The 23,883-nt window shown below is 47.2% G+C and overlaps 1 protein-coding gene across 2 annotated transcripts in view; it reads right to left on the bottom strand.

Moving 5' to 3' along the window:
• The window catches only part of OIT3 (oncoprotein induced transcript 3), a 652,664-nt gene that overhangs the window by 604,476 nt on the left and 24,305 nt on the right, over window positions 1-23,883 (bottom strand). Inside the window, exon 1 of one of the 2 annotated variants that reach the window (XM_069612179.1) lies at window positions 20,619-20,858. The exons of the other annotated variant lie outside the window; for it this stretch is intronic. The gene's annotated coding sequence lies outside the window, so the exon portion shown is untranslated. Of the gene's footprint in view, window positions 1-20,618; window positions 20,859-23,883 lie in introns of those variants that run through there. 2 annotated transcript variants of the gene reach the window in all.

Genomic DNA, 23,883 nt, shown 5'->3' with positions numbered 1-23,883 from the left:
GGTACAGAGGCTTTTTCATTGCCCCCTCAAGAAGGTGGTTGCAATATGTTTTATATTGTGCACGATTGGGGCGGATTCAAAATGGGGAAAAATGGATTTCCTAACATGGGGGAGAAAACATTTCTCAGGAACGATTCCTTTTCAGAATACATGCTGCTGATAAGATTTGATCAGAGAAAGATTTCATGGCATCGGCCATGGTGTTGAAGAGAGGATGGGACTGTGGAGTAACTTATTCAAATATGTTAATGAACACATAGTAGGTTTTTTGTTTTTTTTGCAGGTTATAAATGCTGTGGACAGAGAGGGCTGCTGTGCAGAGACCTCGAGCATGTGGACCTCTGGCATGATTACGTTTTTGCACAGTTGGGAGGGTAGTTTGAAAGAGAAAATGAGGGAGAGATTTGATGTTATGTTATTTTAAGGGTTCTTATACCGCACGCTGTTGCCACTTGCGTGGTTTCTTGGCGCTCTGGCAGATCTGTAACACAAAGGGGGTAAATTAGTAGGACTGAGTGGGAGAAAGAGCAAAGGAGCTATCCAGGACTGAGGAATGGGCAGGAGCCCTCTCCCTCCTCTCCTCGACGATCTACCAAGCTGTCGTGTCTCCGTGCTGCAGGAGCAGCTGGGTCAGCACGGCGCACCTTCTATCCGCAAGGTGAGCACATCCATACTCCTGAAGCCCCCGATCGGCTGCATTCTGAAGGAACAGAGGTGATTTATCCCTTCAGATCACCATTTGCCAAATATTCATTGTGTTTGCCTCCTAAGCTGCCCGATTACAAAATGGTGGCCCGCTCTTCACCAGCACTCGAATGAGGCTGTTTAGGGTGTTGCTAGGCAAAGAGCATAGCATTTGATTCCACGCATATCTTCCAGCAGGCAGAAGCCGGCCCGCTACAGCGAAGACCTGTAAGGTAAAGGCCCTGTTTGCACCATCTCCACACCATGCAGGACTGAGTAGCGGGCAGGAGCCTTCTCCCTTCTGTCCTCGACGATCTACCAAGCTGTTGTGCCCCCGTGCTGCAGGAGCAGCTTGGTCAGTCCTCGCACACAGCACACCAGCTATCCGCAAGATGAGCACATCCATATGCCTGAAGCCCCTGATCTGCTGCATTCTGAAGGAACAGAGGTGATTTATCCCCTCAGATCACCATTTGCCAAATATTCATTGTGTTTGCCTCCTAAGCTGCCCGATTTCAAAATGGTGGCCCGCTCTTCACCAGCACTCGAATGAGGCTGTTTAGGGTGTTGCTAGGCAAAGAGCATAGCATTTGATTCCACGCATATCTTCCAGCAGGCAGAAGCCGGCCCGCTACAGCGAAGACCTGTAAGGTAAAGGCCCTGTTTGCGCCATCTCCACACCATGCAGAACCGAGTACTGGGCAGGAGCCCTTGTGAGAATGTTATGTGTTGCTAGGGTTACATCTTCGTGTGCGATTCCAGAATGTTGATGGGATCATACACGAAGATGCGGCTTTGTTGAGGAGGCCCACTCGGGGGCTCCTCCAAATAAATATACTGGACTTAAGTAAAGTACATCAATCTACTTGCGTCAGATAATTGTATTTTACTACAGCCCTCTCCCTCCTGTCCTCGACGATCTACCAAGCTGTTGTGCCCCCGTGCTGCAGGAGCAGCTTGGTCAGTCCTCGCACACAGCACACCAGCTATCCGCAAGATGAGCACCTGTGGAGATCCACGTTATTACACACATCCATATGCCTGAAGCCCCTGATCTGCTGCATTCTGAAGGAACAGAGGTGATTTATCCCCTCAGATCACCATTTGCCAAATATTCATTGTGTTTGCCTCCTTAGCTGCCCGATTACAAAATGGTGGCCCGCTCTTCACCAGCACTGGAATGAGGCTGTTTAGGGTGTTGCTATGCAACGAGCATAGCATTTGATTCCGCGCATATCTTCCAGCAGGTGGAAGCCGGCCCGTCACGGCGAAGGCCCGTAAGGTAATGACCCTGTTTGCGCCTGTTCACACATCGGAGTGCGGTGCTAGCACCACCCTCTGCTTGTGCCTGAAAGGTAGGCTCTCCACCTCACAGCTTCACGAACCTTGACTCTTGAACTTGCCCTATGATCATACCGCTGACAATTAGCCACCAGCAACTGTTTAACATTGCGTTCAGTGCACTCTGTGCTGCTGCACCAATTGTTTAACATTGAATTCTGTGACCCATTGTTTAAAATTGCGTTCTGTGCACCCGTGCTGCTGCCCCAATTGTTTAAATTGTGTTCTGTGCACCTGTGCTGCTGCCCCAATTGTTTAACATTGTGCTCTGTGCACTCCATGCTGCACCCACTCTGCCCAACAATTTGTACAGCCACCTCATCTGTGATAACTACAGCTCGTGCTCACCCATTGCTGTGGCACGCCAGCCCGCCGAGCAGCATTGATTTTGTGCCACACTCAGTGCTGCCACTTCGCCTGCTCACCACCGACAATTTATTCATGACACGCCAAATTGCACCTGCCCCACCCTCTGCTTTCCAATGTATCCCACTACGCAATCACTGCTACCATTTGTTAGGCAGAATTATATGCAGTACCCTTTGGGAACACCACACACAATTAAGACTACAAGTGACAGTACAATTTCACCTTTGGTACAAGCCTGTACTACACAGTTAAAGTGGTAGCAGTAGCAGAGCAGCCAGACTTATCTCAAGAGTAAGGGCCTCATTACACGGTAGGGGGTAAGGGTTTAACAGTACCAGTATTTTACCGGTACCAGTAAATCCTTACCGCCTTACTATGAGGTCCCTTTGCGGGTTGGGGAATTTAACGCCTGCTTTTTGCAGGCGTTAAAAACCAACCCGCAAAGGGACCCAGGGAGGTAATTACGGTACTGCAATTTGCGGTGCCGTAATTAGCGCCTTCCCCATTCCCATTATGCCCTATGGGGCAAAAATGGGAATGGGGAAGGGCAATGGTGGAAGGGGGAATTACCGCCCCGCCAACCTTGGAATGGGGCGGTAATTCCCCTTTCCTCCAAGGCGGTGCCAGTATTTTACCGGCATGAACCATGGCGCTAATAGCGCCATGGTTCTCCGCCTACCGTGTAATGAGGCCCTAAGTGAGCAGTATCAAATAGTTACACAAAGGTCAGGCAAACACTGACTCAAGGTTTTCAAGTAAAATAATATACATTTATTTCACTCTTCAGTTGTATAACATTACATTTAAGCTCACAAAATGAAGTGGGAGCAAAATGGCACTCCAGCAATTTAAAAGGGAGGGAAAGACAAAAGTTAACAGAAATTGATCCATACCAACAGGTAAGTACTCAGAGTAAGCGAACAAGAGAGACTACAATGATAAAATCAGATAGAAAAGGCTTAGGGCCAAAGTCAACGGTTCAAAAATATTCTGCTCAAGAGAATACAGTTCAGGGTAGTTTGCGGTAAAGTTCGTGGCACGGTTTCCGGATGAGGTTGGTTGGTAGAAAAGTTAGTTCAAAGAGAAGAGAAGGACAAGCCCTCGGATTGGAGAAAGATTTCAAACACTTTCACCGCGGCTGAACAAAATGCACAACCGGATTTGCACAGTACCTTAAAACGGAGAGGGGGCTGTAGCTGAGGCAGACGTTCCTGGTAGTTCCTGTAGGCTCACGGTTCCTGAAGCGACTGTCAGACTGATCAAATGTAGGAAGACTGGAGGGTCCTGCACTACCCTGGGAAGAAACCAGGAGCAGCGCCAAACAACGAATAAAAGGTGCGCTCCTTAAAACCCAAGCAGGGTCCGACCTTCCTGGCTATCCTGCCCACTGTAGCTCTGTACATTGAATTCGACCAGAGGAGGGGTCCTGGCTTGCTGTTTGGGTGAACTGGTTGGTCCCACCAGCTCAAGGGAAGAAGTTTCCTGGAGGATCTTCTCTGTCGTCGGATTCTGGAGATTCAGATCTGCAGCAGGTCTTCACTGGGTGGTTCAGTCGTTGTAGGGGTCCTTTTCTTCCAGTTCCTCATTGGTTCTTTCGTTCCAGTGGCGACTCTGCTCTTCCAGTCCCAGAGACCTGTTTTTCATGCAGTTTTCCCCCATTCATACAGCCTGGCTGTCAATCACACAGCAGGGTGGCTGGCCTGGCAAGGCCAGTCCCCTTAGCCAATCAGACAAGAGTGTGACTTGGGTTACCAAAGGAACCCATGGCAGGGGTCCTACAACCCCTCCCTCACATCCTGCCTACCCAGACGCTCAGGCACCTAAAGGAGGGCTTCTTTGTGGAAGCTCGGGAAAAGGCGATGAACAAAGGGACCAAACCTGGTTTGGCGCGCAGAGTAAAACACGAAAAAGACTTTAATAAAAAGAAATGGCGAATACCCCGGCCGGAGCCAAAATAAAATGTATTTGGTCAAGCGAGTTTATGTTTGAGGCTAATATAATAGTCTAAAACATTACCACGTTTATATAAGATAATCGCGGTAGAAAAGTTAGGGTAGATACCACTACCACCAGCCAAGTCTTAATGTAACGGGAGCGAAACAATGGCCCAAGAGGCACAGACAAAAAGGGATAAGAACTAACCCTTTCCAATACTCCATGGAAGATGGGGTGTACTGGGTCTGGGGTTAAAAGTGACTAAGGTAATGTTAATGGCAACTTTACCCTTTTCTTGGGGACTTTAGTCAGCCCCAGAAAATGGAGTCGGTGAGAAGTCTAAAAGACAACCCTGTGTCACTGCACTGAAGGTGCTGTGTAACACACATGAAAAATATGGTGCCCTAGAGTAGGTGAGGCTCCAGTGCCCAGGATCACACAAAAAGTAGAAATACACATAGCAAAACACATGTAAGAGTGGGAAAAAAGGCTCACACTCTTACCAGGTGAACAAAATAAATCCTAGAAATCCAGAAAAGCTGCTGAGGGACTCAGTAGGTAAGGGAAATTAACCATTTATGAGAATTATCCATAACATGCCTGCATATCAGTTCATTCCCCACACCACTCTAACCAGGCACCTCCTCATTGCACTAGTACTTACACTAGCCACATACCTACACATTGATCCAGTCATAATGCCATCCTCCAACATACTCCTCCCCCCACACCTCCCTTCAGCCTGCGAGCTTAGCCAACAATGTCTCTATGAGCTTCCTTGCAGCCCCTCTAGGCTCTCATATCCACCTAGTATCTAGGATCCACAGACTCAGGTCATTCTCCAAACCCGCACTGTAACCCAGCCTCCCTAACCCCACGGCTAGGAGAAATATCAAACTGAGCTCTCGCACTCCTATCACAAACGTATCCTCACTCAACACCACGGCCAGGTTCACTCACATCCTGCCCACACTATCATGACTGCCACCACCCCAAAGGACCCTGAGCCTCACAATCTACCTGCACACTCATACCCCAAACCACCAAACTCCGTCTACTTCCTCGTCGGTCACCTCTCTCATTTGCACCTCCAGTTCCACGCACCCCACCTCCATCCCTAAAATGAATCATCCCTCCCATGCCCTCAAATGTGCTCTTGTTAATGCTCGCTCTCTCTCCGCCCGTGTTCTCGAGATTAACGACCTCATCACCACTCATGATCTAGATCTTCTTGCCATCACGGAAACCTGGCTCAATGAGGCATTCGGTCCAGCAATCTCTCTCGCTCTCCCACAGGGATACTCCATCCTCCGTCAAGACAGACATCTCTTGAAAGGTGGAAGTGTAGCCCTCATACCCAAGGATGCACTCTCCTTTAGGCTGTGCAACCACACTTGGAAAGGTAACACCGACCTCCTCTCAGCCAAACTTTCCTTATTCCCCAATTGTAATATAAATTTGCATATCACATACAGGCCCCCAGGCACAGCCCCTGACTTCCAAGGGAACCTCCTCCAAGTTATAAGTAACAACCTAAAAACCATTTTACTCTGAGACCTCAATCTAGGTCTTAATAACCCCAAGGACAAAGCAGCCTCAGCCCTGGCTAAGGAACTTAAAGACCTTGGTTTCTTACAAAGAGTTACATGCCCTACCCACTGTAAAGGCTGCACACTCAACTGGGTGGCAGACCTTAACTGTTCATCCTGCATCATCTTCAACTCAGCCTATCTGTGGACGGATCACAACTTTATCCAATTCTCCTTCCCTTTCTGGATGTCCCTGAACTTAAACCCCCCTTCGCAAGTGACCCTACTTCACTCGCCGGCATCTACTCTCACACCCTCTCCAGAGCAATTGACGCTATAATCCCGAAAGAAGCTAAAAAAGAGAAAAAATCCATGCACACAAATTCCTGGTTCACGGAAGACTTACTAGTCCTTCATACCAGTAAAGGCATTGCTCTAGCCAACTGGCAGTCCAAGACTAGTGATTCCACCAAATTGGAATTCAAAAAGCTATCTACGCAATATAAGGAAGCTATATTCAAAGCCAAGTCTAACTCCTTCAATCTATGGATTTCCAATGCCAACTCTAAATCCAAGGAAATGTTCTCCATTTTTAAAGGTTTCATCACCCCATCCACCAGCCCTGATGAAATGACGAAGGATGAAGCCTGGTGCTCTAGCATACAGGTAGGCATGCACAACAAAATAAAACTTCTTCAGGATAAAATACAAGCACAACGCAAAGCACTCCCAAAGTCTGACCTTCCTGCTGCCCCCAGTGTCCCTCCTCGTAAGCCACCCAACCCTCTCTTCGCCTTCAGAGACGTCTCAGAATCGGAAGTCTTAGATCTCCTCCTACAGGTCAAACCATCCATGTGTAAAGGAGACATCTCTCCTCCCAAAATTATCAAAGACTGCGCTGACTCCCTTGCCCCTCTCATTACTGCATTCATCGATGCCTCATTTACCACAGGCACTGTTCCTTCCAGCCTAAAAGAAGCCTGTGTACGCCCCCTTTTTTTAAAAAAACCACTAGACCCCTCATCCCCCAACAACTACTGTCCTATTACCACCATCCCATTTCTCCTTAAAATCCTGGATAAAGCAGCCCAAAGCCATCTCCAACACTTCCTAGAATCCAACTCCATCCTAGGTAAAAAGCAATCAGGATTCCGTAAAGGCCATGGCACAGAGCCCGCCCTCCTAGACCTTAAAAATCAAATAAGCGTGATAATGGACAACGGCAAACCTGCCCTCCTCCTGCTCTTGGACCTCTCGGCTGCGTTTGATCTTGTTGATCATAAGATTCTTATAGTCCATCTCACCAATGCAGCTCACTTCACCAGGAACGTCATTTGGGGGTCGCCAGAGGTCGCAAGAGCGACCGCTGGCGATTGGCCAGCGCCCCCTGTCAATCTCTTGCGACCTCTGGCTGTTGACCAATCAGAGGAGGAGGACGCGTGGCCACAGCGTGCTCCGACGCTTGTGTTGCCAACTTGTCCTCCATTCTGCACGTGCGGAAGCGGAACGCGTGCTTCGGCCTGCTGCTGAGCTGCTCCTGTGCTCCAGACCAGTTTGTGTGTCCAGGGCAGCCTGGCATCCACGATCCACCACCGAGGCACCGACCGCACTGGAGAAGAAGGCCACTAGGCCAGGCCAGTGACTTCGAGGAGTACTCCAGGTGAGTGAGTGACCCGTGAGGCTCGAGCCGGCCCGTGACGAGTTGGACCGGTGGTCGCCGCGCAGCCGACGCAATGGCCGCACTGCGCAGCACCAAATTAATTTTACTAACATTGTGTGCCGGCGGCCGCGGCGGCTTGCAATGTTGTTAAGCCTGCCACCGGCAACCGGCACATAATTTAGTAAAACGAATTTGGTGAAAGCAAGCCGCCGCCGACGGCAGCACCATTCATTTTACTAACATTGCAATTTATGTGCGGCCGGCAGCTTGCAATGTTAAGCTGCTGCCGGCACATAAATTGCAACGTTAGTAAAATGAATTCGGTGCCGCCGTGCCGGCGGCGGCTTTGGAAAGCAAAGCAAGCCGCCGCCGACGGCAGCACCATTCATTTTACTAACTTTGCAATTTATGTGCCGCCGCCGGCTTGCAATGTTAAGCTGCCGCCGGCATATACAAATATCCTGCCTGCCTCTTCTTCCTTTTCCAGTGTGGGCCCTCATAGCTGGCTAGCCTCACCGGCATTCCCCCGGGGAATTGAGGGGTGTGAGGCTCACTGACTCGCTTCTAGCTCAGGGGGGAGGGGTCTCACTGACTCGGTGAGGGGTGTGAGGCTCACCGACTCGCCTCTAGGTGACAATGGGGGGGTCGGGTTGAGGGGCTTGTGGCCTCTGACTGGCCTTCTGAGTTCCCCATGTCCAGGCTTCTTGGGGTCGGGGCGTCGGACTGCTCTTCTAGGGCAATGGCCTGGCTTCTGTGGGCTGGCTGGGCTTCTTGGCGCTGGCTTGCGTTATTAATACCTAGAGGGCTGGCTGGTGGTCTAGGCGCTTCTGTGGGCTGGCTGTCCTTCTTGGCGCTGGCTTGGGTTATTAATACCCGGGGATAGATGGTGGTCTAGGCGCTTCTGTGGGCTGGCTGTGCTTCTTGGCGCTGGCTTGGGTTATTAATACCCGTGGCTGGATGGTGGTCTAAGCGCTCTGTGGGCTGGCTGTGCTTCTTGGTGCTGGCTTGGGTTATTCAGCTCTCTCCGCCTTGGAAAGCGCGAGCATCTAGCTTGCCCGCAAATGAAGTTACTGTCATTAATTTCAAAATTCCCATTATTCAAGTAAGAAGTAAGTCTTACATTGAAGTAAGTGTTCGGGCACTGTTAGCACTACCAATTGTTGCAATTATTGAACTGGAACATAATGGGACTCATTTGGTGCAACTATTATCTCACACTTTTGTTAAGCGGGGAAGCCGGGATTAACCCGTAGGCCTCATGGTTCGAAATTTGAAACCAAACACAGGTGCGAGCGCCAAGCACAGCGGACGGCGTAGGTGGGTGCACCACTTCAGGGCAGCCTGGGGCTGCAGCCGCTTCTCCCCACATCATTTGAGCCCCAAGATGCAAAGGCATAGGTTTCTGGAATAAGTGCGTCACAACTTCTGAGCAGCAGGTTATGTCTTTCTTGAGGTCAGCCGCGAATCTCTTCTACCCGGATCCATGAATGTTTGAGGACGGTGGCCTAGGCGGTTTGGAGGGTGGCACAAAGAATTTGCGAGTGTAACGTGGGTGAGAGGTGTTGGGATGCGGGGCACAGACAAAGAAAGCTTTCAGAGGATAATAAGGCGAAACGCTCACCACCTCACCCCTATCTCATATAGTTGAACAGTCTCTTTTTGTCCAATTAACGACGGAGGAATTGAGTAAATGAAAGGTCAAAAATGGCGGCCATGGAGAAACGCAATTTGTTTTTCAAAAAAAGCCCTGTTGATTTATATGCTGCAACAAGGGACAGATGACTTAGTTAATACAAGGCTGAAACTGGGTGGGTGTGGGGACAAAGTTGACTTTGCTCTCTTTTTGTGGTCTACGTAATAACGGAGCAAACCAGTTACACTACATATTTTAAAATTGGACGGTGCGATTCCTCGATTTTGCACCTAGTGCAAACTTTTTCAAATGCAACCTTTGAAGTCCAATTTCACATCAGCTCCTCTACAAACCACTGGATAAGATACAGAGTGTGCTCGCCCCCTGTCTTCATCCTGTTGTGTTCACCCAAGCAAAGTCTGCGCGTGTACTGGGTGCGTAAAACTATCCTGTACTAACTACTCTGTGCTGCGCAGAGGAAACTAGAGAGCCCTGCTGGGAATTCCATTCTGGGCCTCCCTACCTCATTGAGGGGGTCATGTCAGCACAGATTGCTTTACATAGCTCTCTCCCTCAGAAACTCTTGTCCAGTGACATTCTCCCCAGGCATTGGGCTGAGCACCGTAGTAGAGTAGAGGATTCACACCACCCGCAGGTGCTCGCCATGCTGTGTTTTTAGTTCCCAATGGCAGCGTTGCCACTTGCAGGGTGCCAAAAACTCCGGCAGATGGAATGGATGGCACCGTTATGACAGGGCGAGAGCATATCCCCTTTTGTCCCGCCTTAGGAGGAATGCAGCTGACTAATGTCCTATATGCCTGACGCAAAAAGTTCCCCTTTTCAATGACCTACTTCTGGGCGGCATGTGGCAGAAATCTGTACATTCCCGGCATTTGTTAAAGTAAGAGCTCAACCTCACCGGAAAGCACCTCCAGACTGCCCCAACAGGTTGCAGATGATTTCTGTGTGTGTGTGTCCCCTTTATTGCGTGGGGGAGCGGTTTGGCTTCTGTGGAAAACTACCCACTGGTCTGTACTGCAGGGCAGCGAATAATACAGTGATTGTCACTGAATAATACACGTCCCGATATTTGCCTCTTTCCCCCTCTACTGTCTCTGTGGAATCACCACACTGCACCATTACAGCATCCATTTTGTCCCCGCTTCACCAGACAAATCTGGGACCGGACCTGTGTGTGTTGTCAGGATAGATAAAATGTGAACCCGGGCTTTGTGGGACGAAGGGAGTGTTTTATAATCAACTTTTTTATAACATTTTGTCTTTTATAGATCATGTGGGGGAGGGATTGAAGGCATTTGTACTTCCTGCTGTAAGATAAGTAAGATAAGTCATCGCCGGTTCCATGTGCCCCCGACCCCAGTCAGCGTGTCCATGTTCCCCTCATCACTGAGCCCTTTGCCCCTCGCCACTGTGTTCATTGCCCTCCTGAGCCCAGTTTACATTAACAGCTTATGCAAATTAAACTGCTTAAATTAACCACAGGCAGATGAAATCCAAGTCATTTGTGGCCTGCAGTCTATACATTTTGCAATGCATTTAACTAGGATTTTACATTGTGACACAACATTATATAAACTGCACCTTGCCCGAGCCACACACTCAGCCTGGGCCTGCTGCGGCCTACAGAGCTAGTTCCTAGAGATCCTAGGGCAATGGCACATAACATAACAACAGTCACAGAAGGTTAATGATGAGTCAGGAACAGCCCAACGTCCTTGGAAGCAGGCCCCTAACCGTTATCTTAGGCACCAGCCGGTCCCCACTGGGACCTTTTGGACCTTGTCCTGGCGCCGGTGCCACCAGGCTCATCAAAGCCATCGGTCCCGGCACTGGAAGCGCCGGGCTCATAATATGTATGAAGATGCTTGGGTGGACTTACCTGCAGCAGACCATGCTGCTTACTTACTAGCCACATAGGAATCCTCTGTGAACAGGAACTACTTTCTTACCTGGGTGGGGCAAGCTCCACTCCCTGGATACAACACGGGAACTCTTCTGGAACCGGAACTCTTTTCTTACCTAGGCGGGGCCGTGGAGGAAGACGCCTCATCACTCCAAGGCTATTTAAACCACACCCGATTGAACAAACGTGCTTCGCGTTATTCTGCATCTGCAGCAGAACGCTCACCGAGCCTGTTCCAGCCTTTCTTCCTTCCGATCCTGAACCTGCAAGAACAATACTTACCACTCCTGTATCCAGTAGTCAGCAGCACCTGCAAAGACAAGAAACAACAGGTTAGCACTGCAACCTTTACACGCAGCGCTTTCCTCACCTGATCCATTGGCAGCGAACATTTCTTCACGCTGCACCTCCGCCTGTGAAGACAAAAGCATTGTTATTACTTACCGGCACTCCGCGAATTCCGGATTTCTTCAACGCTGCAACCCAGCATCTGAAAGACAAACGAAGAGACATTAGACAGGTATTTACTCACGTCCATCGCGCTCGCCACAGTAGAACGCCTGCAAATACTCTGGCGTTTTCCAGCATCTCTTCAGCACGAACTCACAGCTGCAAGGGAAAAAAGACAGTTAGAGCGCTTGCATTTACTTACGCATTTCCAAGCGCTTCATTCCAAGGCTCTGGCTCCAACTTCGGCTCTCTTCACACCATCTCCTATCTCAAGAGCCCTGCAAGACAAATAGGAAAAAGCATTATACAGAGTCCTGTTCTATATTAACGTGCCCGCGCACCTAAAGACTAAAAGGACTGAAAAGGTGTCCAGAAACTCACCGCTCGTGCAGTTAACGACGGTAGCGATCCTCTGATGTCAAGAGGCCTATGTTTCACCAGTGAAGGAACTGGCAACGGCACCCTGCACCAGACGCAGATTGAGAGTCCAGCATTCACCTATCTAAGGTGAGCACGTTGACCTGGGGGCTCTACGGAGAAGCTAAGAAGAGAGAGAGAGAGAGAGAGAGAGAGAGAGAGAGAGAGAGAGAGAGAGAGAGAGAGAGAGAGAGAGAGAGAGAGAGAGAGAGAGAGAGAGAGAGAGAGAGAGAGGGACATTCAACAACCCAGATCATTAACCCCCATATTCTTTCACCTGCAGAAATCTCACTCTTCGAGTTCGGCCCCAGAAGCAAATCGAGTCCTGCACATCACTTTTCGGGTCACAGACACCTTCCTGCCAAGACCAGCGAAACAGGTGAGCGTTACACCGGGCCTGAAGTCAGTCTCTAGGTCTGTCATGTGCAAAGCCTCTGTGGTCCAGTTTGTCTTTGCATGATGCGTGCACCCCAGAACTCTAAAACTCTACTAAAAATGAATATGGTCTGGTGTTGCACAAATGAATCTTTATGATATGTTGTTCTTATTTTCAGACTTGCATCTTCGTGTGGGAGTTCTTTCCTTTCTGTGTTCTCAACGCCAGCAAACAGTACCACCATTGAGCAGATGACATCCAGCCTTATCTGTGACCGCTGTGAGAGGTAAATGAACGTGAAGCAACATATTGAAAATGTACAGCATATGTTAATGATCTGATCTGTTAGTCCTTATCTATTTATGCATTGCAGCCTTGTCCTAGTTGTTTCAACACTAAAGATGGCTGTTTCTCTTCCATTTAATCAGAGAATACCACAAAATTAACTTCAAACTGTATGACACTGAACGCATGCTTCACTTCAGTTTTTTTGGGACCCGCAGGTTTCCTTTTTTCTTAGGGGCAGAGTTTGAACAGGTTGCAACTGTTAATCTCTCAAATGTAAAGTATTACCCTGACAGATACATACTTGAAATTACTGCTTAGGTATGTACTCAGTGCTCCAGATAAGATTTTGAAGTGGGACTATTGTATTCCCTATTTTGTAAACTTGGAAGTAAAATGATTTTTATGGAGTAAAAATGTGAATCTAGTTCCCCACAGCAGTATTTTGTAAGCAAGTAAAAATGCTTTAACTGAAAAACAGAAAGGTTTTTCTAATTATTGTTGCACCTAGTTACTCATACACATTAAAAGATCATGTGCATGTCTACCGATCGAGCAGTAATAATAGTACTTTCTTCCTTTGGAACTACGTGTGCTACCTCTCCAAACACCCATGGAGCTGTGTGCGTGAAAGCAGGGGCTCAGGGTCCACAGTGTTTGTTTCCTATTTTTTGTTGGGGGTATTTATAATCTGTTTTTCTTTTTGGGGAGTACTCGCTTATTTTCAGGGAGTACACTGATAAACTTGTAAGCCAAAGCAATACATTTCAGATTTGTCTCCTCTTTGGTATTCAGCGGAAGTGGTCCTCCAAAGAAGAGTGAAGCACAAAAGAAGTCGTGAGGACACTGAGGAATCCATCATTTGCTTGAATAATAGCTTCTTATTTAGCAGTACTAAAGGAACGAACATGTCTACACCTACAGGAAAACCCCAAGGATCCAAAACAGAGGTCAATCGTTGATATGTTTTCTCCAAAAGCAAGAGGAGCTGGCCCTACTCCAGGCTCTGATTCAAGCAAGCGCAAGAGGTCTGATGATACCTCAAGTGGCAGTTCAAACACAGCTGCACATGTTGTCCAACCATCGGCCAGCACATCAACTCTTGCTGGCAGCGAAGCTGCTTCTTCAGGTGCAGACAGTGCATCTACATGTGCCGACATTGGTTCACTATCTCCACATGCTGACTCTTTGTCTACAGCTCCCCCTTCCTTGGCTGACATAGCATCTCCTTCATTTGTAGTGGCCACTGATGGCTCTTGTTCACGTGCAGACATTGCTGTGACGGTTTCACGTGATGCTGATGACCTAATCAACACTTCAACGTTCCTGGATAGCGCAGAGTGCTCTTTCAACCCTGATGTTGAGGATTGTTCTTCCTGTATTGGCATGTTTGATGATCCTCCCACTGGTGCTTGCTCTCCGGACATTTCACTCCTCGGGGAGAGCACAAGCAGCTCTTGGTTGCAGAGCGATAACAGTATGCAGATGTGTCTAGCTGAGCAGGGCATTCCAAGAAGATCTCCAGCTCCCAATTTAGATGAGTGTGGTGACTGATCTGTCCCCAAATCCATGCAGTGACCCTGTACAGCCAAAACTTCCTACATACCCTGTAACTGGTTCCCGTAAGTTTAACGGAGACTACAAAACATATCGTTGGGTGGAATATTCCGTTCTGAAAGATAAAGTATACTGCTTTGCATGCAGACATTTTGGTTCTAATTCTGGAGGAGGGGGGCGTGCACGTGGCAATGTTCCATTTGTTGATATTGGCTTCGCTAAATGGGAAAAGACACGTCGTTCTTTAAAGATGCACTCAGATTCTGATAAGCATATGTCTTTGGTTGTAGCTTGGGCAGACTTTAAGCGTGTACAACAGACTACAGGCCCTCACCACTCAATTGTTTCAATGCTAGAAAAGGTTGGGGACCAAGAGATTGAAGAGAATTGTCAACATGTGCTGCAGTTACTAAAGGTTGTATGTGTTTTGGGTCGTCAAGGACTTGCTTTCCGAGCCACAGATGAATCGCAAGACTTCCACAATAAGGGAAACTTCATAGCAATATTGTGTTTGCTGTCTGATAATAATGAACTTCTTAAAGTAAAAATGGCTAGACGATATGGGCACTACACATCTCCAGAGTATCAAAATGACATGATCTCAGTTGTGGCAAATCTTATACCTCAGAATATCGTTAGGAAAGTGACAAAGCACTTTGCAGTGTTGGTTGATGAAACCAAAGACATTTCGCATAAAGAACAGATGAGCTTTGTGATCCGGTTTGTAGATCAAGATGGGAACATTCAGGAAAAAGCCATGGGATGTTACCACATGGAGAAGTTGGATGCCTCCAGTTTAGCTGCAGCCATTGACAAATCTGTACGCAATGCTGGCCTTGACTGGAAGAACTGTGTGGCACAATGCTATGATGGGGCATCAGTTATGAGTGGCTGTTTCAATGGAGTGCAAGCGAAAATAAAAGAAATTGCTCCACAGGCAGTTTACATTCACTGTCATGCACATCGTCTAAACCTTGCGTTAGTGCAAACTATCACTAACATACAAACAGTGAAGGATTTTTTCTCAACTTTGCAGGCTGTGTATGTGTTCCTTTCACAAAGTTCTCCTCGGCACGAACTCTTTGTAAAAGCTCAAACAGAAAGCGGTCTGGAAGTACAAGAATTAGAAAGACTTTGTGGCACTAGATGGTTTTATTGGTACGTGTGTGTTAAAAAAATACAGGCTCGATTTGAAACCATTATAGTTGTTCTCAGTGTAATAGAATCATCGCAACAACGTGACAAGCAGGCTTGTTCAGAAGCCAGAGGACTTCTCCGAAATATGCAGTGCTTTGAGTTTTTGCTAACTTTGTTAAGTATGGAAGCAATTCTGAAAAAGATTCATGTGTTATCTGATGAACTTCAGAGAAAGCATCTTGATTTGCCAGATGCGAGTCACCTAATTCAAGTGACAAGAACTGCCCTCGTCAACCTTAGACAAGAATGCCATTGGGTGAAAATCGTCAATGACGCAACGGAATTGGCAGAAAAATGTGGTATTGAAACAGTTGAAGACCACGACCGCAGAGCTTTACCAGTAAGGCAGCACCAACTGAGCAGCAAACTCAAAGAATACCTTGTTGGTACTACTGTAGGGAAGAGGCCTGGACATTATGAGCACTCTGAGGATCGAATGCCACAGACTGAACGGATAAAGCAAGAGGTGTTTTTCTGCACCTTGGATAGGTTTGTAAGAGAGTTGGATGCTCGTTTTATAGATAACATGGGGCTTATCAAGGCTGCCGGCATGTTCAATCCAAGGGCTAAAAATTTCTTGGAGGACTCATCTGCAGATCTTCTTGCTCGGCACTACCTAGGGCCCCAAGTAGATTATGCTGCATTGCATTCAGGCCTTGACACTGCAAGGGGCTATTTATCTGGCAAGACTTTAGCAGGTATTCACTCTGTCAGGTACTATCTCAATGAATCTCCAAGAGGCTTTTCTGATGTCCTAAATCTGTTGGATCTGGTTCTTGCATTGCCGATTACAACTGCAACAAATGAGAGGTTCTTCTCCTGTTTGAAAAGGGTTAAAAACTATTTGCGAAATAGATGTGGAGACAACAGACAGTGATTTGTTGGTAATGGCATGTGAATCTATGGAGGTTGACGAGGTAAATTTGAGTGATGCCATTGACCGATTTGCTGACATGCAACACAGGAGGTATCCTCTGAAAAGATGAACCATTATATTCTTTGACACTGTTAGATTATAGCTCAATTTTCCGGTTAGGTCTTTCTTTTCAAGTCACGCAGACCTAATCAGCACCACATACAGTCTTCAAAACCATCTGCTACTCTCCTACACTACCAGCCTCTTCTCCTCATGAAGTCAGCCATGATACATCACTCATGCACTACAACCAGTTTGTCTCATCTTCAAAACACTGCATGGTATGCTGTTGAGTTTAGTCAACATCCTATTTTTTACCAGTGAGCTAAGCAACAATGGACCATTATGTCAGAAACATCATATGTGTCTTTAAAATGGCATCATCTGCCACACCGCCGGCATCCTACAGATTTTCAGTCTAAGCAACAGCAAGACATTCAATTAGCCTTTTCCTGTGAAGCCAGACAGGCACTACTAGTAGCACAGCCACAAGCATCTGTCAACCGCCAGTCTCTTAGAATCTGAGTAGCCTCCATCAGCATCTTCTTGACAGGTCAGCCAGAAGCTGCAGCACAGCTGGAGTCTTGTGTCATGAAAACATTTGCTATCCGATTCCCGCCTGGCTCTTCTTCATTTCCAGTCAAGGAAGCAATGATGAGCCATCTAAGCAGCAACTTCCATTAAGCCAGTCACCAGCTACCCCACAGCTACAGTTCTGATTTCACAATGCCAGCACCGTATCCTCGATTTGTAGTCAACCAAGCAATGATGAGACACACCCAGTCAGTGCCCTCTGTTAAAACCAGCCCGGCACCATCGGCATCACAGCCAGTATTCTATGACCTCAAAACAGCACCTGCCATACTTGCAGCCTCTTCTCTGCCAAACACCTGCAGCTCCACTACCAGAGTTCTGTGACCTCAAAACAGCACCTGCCATACTTGCAGCCTCTTCCCTGCCAAACACCTGCAGCTCCACTACCAGAGTTCTGTGTCTTCTTGATCTGTTGCCATTGAACACTCACAGACCTCTCCTCTGGTTTCCAGTCACCTAAGCAACAACCTGCCTTCAAGTCAGAATCTTCACCTCACATGCCATTGAAACAGCAGCACCGGCAGGTCTGTCAAGCCACTGTTCTACTCAATCTGGTAAGAAACTACATTTTAAGTCTTATGATCAGAGTGAAGGAAGAGCAACTGTTGGGCATTATCCAAAAATCTATATAATAGTACTAATTGTTGGAATGTGTACCATTGTGGTGCGGGGTGTGGAGGACAATGAACATGTAGGAACAGAAACCTAGGCATATAAAGAGTATTGGTGAGTGTGGGAGTAATGCAAAATGCAGCCAGGATTTTTCCCCCATACAATCTGGGCACTGGACTGATGAGGCTTTTGGTACTGGAGTTTGTATCACTCAGTAATGCACTGTATGCCTTGAACACATTTTGAACTAATCTTTTGGCAGCCAAAATAACACAAGCAGAAGAGTCATTAACAACTGAGGATGCCATACATGTTTTCTGGTGAAATATTCTCCAATCTCCCCTTTTATCCTGGCTTTCCCCTATCCCCGTGCCCGCCTATCCGTCCCTGTCCCCCCAGAATGTGATTTTGCTCTGTAGTCCTGTTGAAATAACAGGGCAGATCCACATAAAGAGGGGATTGGGGTTCATACACTTAACGTGGCAACATGGACCTTGCCACTGATACATATGATGATCCATTCTTGTATGAAATGTCACAATACACTGATATCGTAACCATTTTTTTCTTAATGCACTGAGCGATAATGCTTTATTAGGCCACTTCCTGTGATGTCATGGTGGGGGTGTGGTCTAATGACATCACTTCCTTTGGGGTGTGGTCAAATGACATCACTTCCTGTGGGGGTGTGGTCAAATGACATCACTTCCTGTGATGGCACTCTTGGTGGTGTGGCACTGTGATGTCACTTCCGCTACCCCTGACATTTTGGTGAAATGACGTCCCTGCACTTCTCCAAACAAGCCTCCACATGGATAACCTCCTTCTTAGAAGGTAGAGCCATGAAGGTCTTCTCTGATCAGGCAAACACAGCTCCCACTTCCATCCACTGCAGAGTTCCTTAGGGCTGTTGCACAGCGCCGACTCTCTAAAACCTGTTCACAAAACCACTTTGACAAATTAGGCTCCCTAGACATAGCTTACACCAACTATGCCGACGATACGCAAATACTCCTCCCTCTCTCTGGATCACATGACCAAGACTAAACAGCTCTCCTCCAATTATACACAACCATCCAAGCCTGGATGGCGGCCAATGGTCTGTGCCTCAATGGAGACAAAACAGAGATCATCATAGGCCCCAAAGAAATTCAATCCAAACTAAACCAAAAATATTGTAACTTCACCATCATCCTCCTCCACAGTAAAGATCCTTGGGGTTTTCCTAGATTCCACTCTGACGATGACGCGACAGGTCAGTGCCATTGCCTCCGCCCACACCACCAAACTAATAAATGCTAAAAAAACGTTCTTATCCAACCAGAACTGACTATCCAGAGCTTGTGCTACCATTGGAGCTAAACTAGATAATTGCAATGCCCTTCTAGCAGGCACCTCGGCCAAAAATCAAAATAGGCTTCAAATATTCCAGAACAACGCGCTTAGAGCAGCCCTCAATATCCCTAAGAGAGACCATCTCACACAGGCTAGATGGGCTGCCTACTGGCTCCCGGTAAAGGAGAGAATCACCTTTAATGCATAATGCCATACCTATCTGAAACAATATCCAGAGATACATCTTCTCGCCCCAAGAGAACCTGCTACGCCAACCAACTGCGCATCCCTCCCATCAAAAGAGCGAAAGCAGGGGGGCTCGGCTTTCCACATTTAGCACCCAAACTATGGAACGCCTTACCCAACGCACTAAGAGATGAGACCTCCCTCTCAGCATTCCGCAAAGGACTCAAAACTACACTCTTCAACTAACTCACCCCCCAAACATCCCCCACCCACACGTTGATTGCAACTGCAGGTATTATGTAATGCCATGTAACCAAGTATGTATATCCAACCTACCCTGTCACGTAACCAAGTATGCTCTTTCTGTAACCAGCAACGATTTTCTGTAACTGAGCCACGATGCCTACGGCCTGCTGCACGCTTAATAAATGTTAATAAATGATGTGCTGTTGGCAGCTTCAAGTCGGTTGACACCGTTCACGTACCATATGTACGTTTTTCGGTTGATAGCTGTCGTGTGCTGTTGTGCGAGGCTATGTGTGGTTTGTTTCGTGTGTCTGTGAAGCTTAGCGATCTCTCCTTGAAAATGGCCATGACTGATCCATCTATAGTCAATTTCACTGGTTTAGAAATAACCAAGTGAGCTGCTGTCATAGAATACTCCCGAGGAGAGCCTCGCGGGCAGGTTATTTATGGCCATGTCGGCTGCCGTCTCAGTCAGGATAGATGCATTAATTCAGCAAGGCTGACATATACACGGCCCATATTTCACTCTTACAACAGTAAACAACGCAGGCACAGGCACAGCACATCTCACTTTCCTCTTCCTCTCTCTCTCCTTTATATCGCACAATGCTTTGCAATAGATTCATCTCCAAGGCGATACGGCACGCAGGGCGGCCAATAGACTGCCGAGGGGAAGAGATGATGCAGAAAGCGCTGCGAGGATGGAGAGGAGATGAAGGTAGATTGCAGTTGGGAGGTGGAGGGATGGCGGATAAAGGCAGAATTAGATACGAAAAGGTGCCATGATAACAATACGATGAGAAGAGTCAGGGCTCGAGTTGTGGGAGGGCCTATGGTAAGTGACGTCACAGGTCTTAAATTAAATAAGCACATTTCATTCAACTTGCTTTTCACAGTTGAAGAAAGTGCACAGGAGAGATAAACATTTTCCAACAGAACATGTTTTCCTCTTCCATTTCAGGCTAGATTACAAAACGTACGAAACTTTTAGATCTAAATATGTCCTGTATAGCACAGGATGAAAATATGACACCTTTTACTTACATAAATTGTGAGCTTCGTATGGTCTGGTGGCTAAGGACCTAATTTACAAAAATGTTTTAACATTGGAAAGTGCCATTCAAAACATGTTTGTAAATCAGGCCATAAGTGTCTCCCCTTAAAGCCGCACGTCTGGGGGCTTCAAGCAGCGGTGCATCCCACTTCAAGTGGGTAAAGCATCTTGTTAAAACACAGGGGGGCGGTGTCCGCCCTAAAAAAAAGTGTGAGGAGTGGGTTGTGTGGTCCCTCAACTTGTCCCCGGGTAAAGACCACATCATTAAAAACACTCAGTGGGAGAACAACGTGAAATAGCATTGCTACAAAGAGCTACCTGGGTACTTGCCTCCCTGACTTGACGGTAACGCGTCTCACGACAATAAGGACCATATCAGTATGACTGGTACTTTAGATGACCATGTTAAGTGCTAGCAGACCGCCTCTGCACTTAATTGTGTCCTCTACAGGGAAGGAATTGGCCCGGAACAAGGCGGAGCTGCGCTCTGGTGAAAAGTTGTCTTGCAGAAGCACCATTCCATGTACACCTGAGGCAGGCGCGCAACCCCATTGAGCTAATCAGGCTGCAGCCTCCCACCCACAATAGTGAGATGAGGGGCGGGGCTGAAGCCCGATTAGCTCAATGGCGTGCATACTTTTCTGTTAGTCAGAGAGGGGAAAGAAGCCTTCCCTGAAACAGGCGACTTTAATGTTTTACTCTGTTTGTAGCGAAAAATGTATATGCACAAACACAGCAAAACCTTAGAGCTGCTAGTTTCAAGAAAGGCTTCCCTCACCTCTCTGCCTAACAAAAATCAAATGGACACTACAGCCCGTGTGCGAACAGTATATGTTCTTTCACATCTGAGGGGGAGGGGCTGATGTGCACACTTGCTTCTTGTTAGGCAGAGACGGGAGGAAAGCCTTTTTTGAAGCTAGCAGTGCATATTAGCTATTGTGTGCAAGGAGTGTGTATGTAATCTATGTGTGAATGAGTGAGTGTGTGTGAATTAGTGTATGGGAGGCTGGGTTTGCATGTAAATGAGCGAGTGTATGGCAAATGGGATGTTTAAATGAGTGAGTGAACGTGTAATTGTGTGTGCGCCTATGCGTAATGCTGGGCTGCTACCATTGGCTACTTGGGCCCCATGCTAGACAGCCCTTGGGGTAGAACAGAGGGGGCGGTGCCTTCGTTTGCCACACCCATTTTCTAATGTGGCCCCTCCCATCCCCAGTTAGCCCCCCCCCCCAAAATGTAGGTTTCGTTGCGCCCCTGACCAGAGGCCCAAAGCCCACCAAGTTGTGGAAACTCTGTCAGCTGACTGCCGTGCATTTGGAGTCTGGGTGCGCACAGCACATCATTCTGAAAGTCGTCCTTAGCTCACAAGCAGAGCTGTTTCCTGGGGCTGGCGGCAGTCTGGGGTGTAAAGCTCGGGGTGCTTAGGGAGGGCAACAAATAGCAGCCCACACAGACAGTAGGCCCTGATTATTCACTGCCATTGAAAAGTCCAGATTTCATTTTACAGGATGCAATTCGTATTAACAAGCCAAACCGGTTTCTGTCCCTTGCAGCCAGGCTAAGGTCGTCCTGGGATGGTTTCAGGTAACAGATTTTTCCCCCTGCCTGTCCTAGCAGGTAATGCTGCAGTTACCTTCAGGGACGTCATTTCACCAAAAGGCCACGGATAGCGGAAATGACATCACACGACCCTTGACCCCCTGATGCCATCACAGGAAGTGATGTCATTTGACCCCACCCAAAGTGACGTCACAGGAAGCCATGGCACACAACCTTTCACCCCTTGACAAAACAGGAACTGGCATTGCATGGCATTGTTCCCAAGTACAGTGATTACGATATCACTGTAATGTGAAAAACATTTCATACAAAAATGGATCACCATATGTATCGTTAATATCAGTGTGTATGGGCCCATATTACCAAATTACTGTGAATGCAAGCAGACGTCCATGGCCAAATGATAAGGATGTGTTATTATATAGCACTTGCGCTTAAGCGCTTTATATAGGACAAATGTTCATACAATATCACCCAACCTGTGTTGGAACTCATGTATCGACCGAGGAAGGATGAAAGGCTGAGTTGGTCTCACTGGGATTCGAACTAACAAACTGCAGATCGCACACACACACATTACAGCAGTGAGCGCTCAACCCACTGAGCTATCTTATCAGCTATAGTAAAATGAGCAATTACATGCCTGAATGTTCTCAAAGTCAGAAAGCAAATTACACTCTGTAGTGGATACAATTAAACTGGTAACTGTGAACAGCAGGCCAGTTCCTCTGCAGGTCTGGTGCAAATTGTGCCACATGTCAAGCTTGCGTGGATCTACTTTTCAGTCTTGCAAAATACATACCATTGGGAGGGTTCATAATTGTGTATTCAATAATCTCGCGTAGCCCACGGAAAGCAGCGCACTCACGCAGCATCCCGTACTCTGGGCACTCATTACCTCATACGTGCAAACAAACCTGAACAGCATGCCAGGGAGATAGGAAAGATTTAGGTGGAGCCCCTTGTTTATTTTAAGAGGTGTGAACACGAAATCCAGTCACTCCAGAAACAAAGAGCCATATGGTGCTGGCCACAGCCAGGAGCTTAGGTTTGTTAAAAAATAGTTTTTAAAAAAAACTTTTTTTGTAAAAAAGAAATTTTAGGGGTACTGAAGGAGACCCCAGGGGTAGCAAGGAGACCCCAAGGGTCGCAGTTGCGACCCCTGGTCACCTCCAAAACCTCTGCAACGGTCAGGTGACCTATCTCTTCCCCACACTCTCCAACTGCGAAGTTCCCTGAGTTTCACTCTATGTGTGAATGAAGCATTTAACATGGGGTCCATTTAGAAGCGATGGCTCATTTAAATTTAACAAGCCATTGTTTTAGACAGCAATTCAATCTGATAGCTTTGTGTGTGTGTGTGTGTGTGTGTGTGTGTGTGTGTGTGCTTCTGCTCACAAGAGTTACTTCCTGCCTCTCATCATTCCATTACCTACCCTACCCATCTCAGCACAAGTAAAGGAAATGACATGTTAGACTGCACACTGAGGCTATTGACCTGAATTATTCATAATGCGCACACTGGATACGAACTTGATAGGACTAATTATTTCAGCTTTTTTTGTATTCCTTTTTGGTTTTGGCTGGTAGGTGGCTGTAGTAATCACAGATGCATTGGTACATGGAAACACTTGTGTATGAGCGTGATACAGATAAAATATCATATCATACAAAGGTGTACTTCACTTACACTTAAAAAACGTTTCAAGTCATCAAAAAGCGTTTATAAGCCCAGATTTGGGTGACTAGATTTAAAAAGTAAAAAACCGGACAGGCCAACTAACATAAAAGTAGGACTAACTCTTGAAAGGGGCGGTTAAGCCACTACACTTCAGTAGCGGTTGCAGGAGAAGGCGGTTTAAGTGTTACTGGTGGAATAAACACGTATTATTATTACAAACTACCACTATCTTAATTTGTAAAATGCAGCATTTCGTCTGTGTGAAATTGTGCACTCCTTCCTGTCAGCTATGAAGACCAAAGGCCAACTACCAAAAACCGGGACCACTGCAGTTTCCAGTGG

Source organism: Ambystoma mexicanum, chromosome 8 (genome assembly GCF_040938575.1).
Source record: "Ambystoma mexicanum isolate Mex_15411 chromosome 8, UKY_AmexF1_1, whole genome shotgun sequence".
NCBI lineage: Eukaryota > Metazoa > Chordata > Amphibia > Caudata > Ambystomatidae > Ambystoma > Ambystoma mexicanum.
The sequence above is the reverse complement of the archived record's forward strand: the minus strand, read 5'-3'. Positions and strand labels throughout refer to the sequence as shown.